Genomic DNA, 4,182 nt, shown 5'->3' on the forward strand with positions numbered 1-4,182 from the left:
ACTCAGTATTATCTTTTCTTTGAATTTCATTTCAAGGTAGACCATAAAGGCAGCTAGCTGCATTAGTAAGAAGTACTTTTACTATTTCAAAAGTAAAAATATTTCACTATTTTTGTGTCTTGAATATGAAGATTAGGTATTATTTCTTATAAGAAAAAAAAATACTGAGTGATTCCTTTAATACTTTTCAATCTTATGATGAATTCTTTCTGTGTTAAATATTCATCTTAGAATTGATTCTTTTAAAATAATAAAATAATAATAAAATGTATTTGCTCAGGCCTATCGTATTCTACAATTTCCAACATTACAAATTTTTTTTATTCATTCATTCATCTATAAAATCTTAGTTAAAACCTACTGTGTGCTACCTCTGGTGCTAGAGTCTAAGAATAAAATGGTGGAACAAAGCCATGTGTTGGCCTGGAAGTTATTAAACAAATAATCATGAAAATGTATTATGATAAATTACATTAAATGCTTTCAAGAAAATGTGCAGGAACTTGTAGGAACATGTGTCAGAGAGACCTGATCTGGGGTGGTGAAGTGAGGAAGTTGGGATAGGAAGTCTTTTCTGAAAAAATGTTAAAACAGATTTTTTTAAAGAATGTCTAAGAATTAGGCAGAGAAGACGGGAAACAATAAACTAAAGAGCTTTTGCACAGCAAAAGTAACAGCAGAGTAAACATACAACCCACAGAATGGGAGAAAATCTTCACAATCTACACATCTGACAAATGACTGATATCCAGAACCTGCAACAAACTCAAACAAATTAGCAAGAAAAAAGCAATCCCATCAAAAAGTGGGCTAAGGACATGAATAGACAATTCTCAAAAAGGATATACAAATGGTCAACATACGAAAAAATACTCAACATAACAAATGATCAGGGAAATGCAAATCAAAACCACAATGCAATACAACCTTACTTCTGGAAGAATGGCCATAATCAAAAAATCAAAAAATAATAGATGGTGTGGATGTAGTGAAAAGGAAACACTTCTACACTGCTGGTTGAATGTAACTAGTATAACCACTATAAAAAAACAGTGTGGAGATTCCTTAAAGAACTAAAAGTAGAACTACCATTTGATCCAGTACTTCCACTACTGGGTATCTACCCAGAGGAAAAGCAGTCATTATACAAAAAATATACTTGCATATGCATGTTTATAGTAACACAATTGAAATTGCAAAAATGTGGTATGTGTGTGTGTGCATTGAATATATGTATATTGTAAATATATATATAGTGTGTGTGTATATATATGTGTGTGTGTATATATATATATAATGAAATACTACTCAGCTATTGAAAGGAATGAATTAATGACATTTGCAGCAACCTGGATGGGATTGGAGACTATTATTCTAAGTGAAGTAACTCAAGAATGGAAAACCAAACATCATATGTTCTACTCCTAAGTGGGAGCTAAGCTTTGAGGATGCAAAGGCGTAAGAATAATACCATGGATTTGAGGACTCGGGGAAATGGTGGGAAGAGGGTGAGGGATAAAAGACTACAAATTGGGTTCGGCGTATACTGCTCGGGTGATGGGTGCACCAAAATCTCATAAATCACCACTAAAGAACTTACTGGTGTAACTAAATACCACCTGTTCCCTGAAACCTATGGAAATTAAAAAAAAAAAAAAAAATACAGAAACAGAAGCCCCTGAAGTGAGGAAGAACATTGCTGGCTTAGAGAGAAAAATATGCATTAAGACAAGAGAGTAGTTACAGGCCAGATTGCACAGGGCCTGGGGACCATTCTGTTTTGGAGTCTCTACCCCATGAGTATTGGGAAATCACTGAAGGATTATACCTGTTTTGGAGTCTCTACCCCATGAGTATTGGGAAATCACTGAAGGATTATACCTAACTAATATTAAATATTTAGACATTTCTTTCTTGTAAGGAGAACTTCCTCTCAAGCTAGAAGAAGAAACACTCCCTTTGGCTGTAAATTTTAAAGGTTGAACATCATAGATTGTATATCCATTTTGGAGTACAATGCTGTCTTTCTATAAGGAAATAATAGTTTGGGATGCCCAAAAAGACCAATTACAATATTCATTGTTTGCTAGCGTATGGCTTGGTAAGTCTTTACCAAGAGCAATCAGAATTGCTCCATGGTGGCCTTTGAACACACACATTCTAGACTAAATTCTACAGATAATCCGTTAACTTTGTTCACCATTGCCTTGGGAAATCTCACACTCAGGGAAGTTAGATGGAAAGGCTGATTCTATTCTGAAAGGGTAAGTGTTGAGAATCTGCTGTTTGCAAACACTTAGGCTTCTTCTTTCTCTTCCTTTCCCAGTTGTCTTCTATTTCTTTAACGTGTCTTCAAATCGGGTTTCCCTTATTCTTTCCTTTTTAAGTTATATTACCTCTGTGTTTTCGATATTTTGCTATGATTTTACTTCTTCTTTCACTATCTTCTCACTGTAAGTTTACTTTTATCAAAGTATCATTAATACATGCAAATGTAATGATAAAGATATGTTAAAATGTCATTTAACACCAAAATGTTACAATAAAAAACAAATCGGTCCCTTATTTTCAGTTTTCTATCTCATCTTTCCATTCCCCAAATACAAGAACTTTTGACCATTTAAGTGGTTTCTGTGGGAAAATAAACCTGCCAAATATATAAGTGATACATATATCATAATCAATATTTAATAATTTCCAACATACTTCCTATTGCAAATAAAGATATTATGCAACCTATTCTGTTTTCTTCTGTATTATGCTACGTACATAATTATAATTTTTAAGTGCAGTAAATACTTTCCTCATACCTTTGCTTTTTTTTTAAGTTGTGAAACCTTTTCACATATTTTGATGGTTTTTTCAAATACCTGTCAATAAAATTTTCCATAGTATGAAACATCAGGTAGGAGTTTTTTAAAAGTTTGTTTTGGTTGTTTACCACTACCTTCCTATGTAGAGCTATGCAACTTCCTGATCCATTCCAGATGGCTACTTTATGGTATGATTACATATTTTTCACCCCCCACCACCCTGGGAATTTCCTTTGTGGTTACATAGAAGCTGACTTCACCTAGCATCTATATTGGATTCTGGATTTCTGAGACACATATGTTTCTTTTTCTTGGCTTACTCTTGTTTTTTTTTTTTTTTTTTCTTTCTTTTTTTTTCTTTTCAGTGTTTGAGACTCAAAGTCAGAAAATACAGTTTTTGCTATTGTCACAGTTGATTGATAGTTTTGCTAGGTATAGAAGCCTAGGTTTAAAATTATTTCCTTTCACCCAAAAATAAAACATTAATTTCAAGAGAAATTAAAGCATTATACATTATTTCCTGCCTGCCAACGTTCTAGTTTAAAAGCTCCATGCCAATTTTATGGCCGGTTCTATTCATAAAGCCTTGTTATCACCTTTAGATGGTTTTGGGACTTTTGTTATGGTTTTCTGATACATCATGATGATATGCTTGGAAGTAAATTTTCGATTTTTTCTTTTAAAATATTACAAAGTAATAGTTGCTAGTCAAATACCAATAAAAGATTATAAACTCGTCTCTCCCTTTCTCATTACTTAGAGGAGGCTATTTGCTTCTTTTGACATTAACTTCAGTATTTCTGAATAATAGGTATGTAATCATGTCTCAATCTTATGATTTTCAATTTTAGAATACATGTGCTAATTTGTCACTATTTTCTGTGGATACTTTTAAAATTTCTATTAAGCAAATGTTAAACCTTTCACATTGATTCCCTGTTTTTCTATTTTTCCACTATGATTCTTTGTTTGTTTGTTTTTTCTTCTACATTTCAGAAGAATAATTTTTTTTTTTTTTACTTTATCTTACAACCTGGCCTTACTACCATATTTAGTTTGTACTTAAATTGTTACTCCTCTTGGCTGGGCATGGTGGCCTATGCCTGTAAGCCCAACACTTTGGGAGGCCTAGGCGGGTGGATCATTTGATGTCAGGAGTTTGAGACTAGCCTGAGCAACATGGTGAAACCCCATCTCTACTAAAAATACAAAAAATTAGCCAGGCATGGTTGCAGGTGCCTGTAGTCCTAGCTACGTGGGAGGCTGAGGCAGGAGAATTGCCTGAACCGGAGGGGGCAGAGGTTGCAGTGAGCCGAGATTGCACCACTGGCACTCCAGCCTGGGTGACAGAGTGAGACTCTACATCAAA

The sequence above is a fragment of the Rhinopithecus bieti genome, unplaced genomic scaffold, assembly GCF_001698545.2.
Source record: "Rhinopithecus bieti isolate Rb0 unplaced genomic scaffold, ASM169854v2 scaffold_13900, whole genome shotgun sequence".
NCBI lineage: Eukaryota > Metazoa > Chordata > Mammalia > Primates > Cercopithecidae > Rhinopithecus > Rhinopithecus bieti.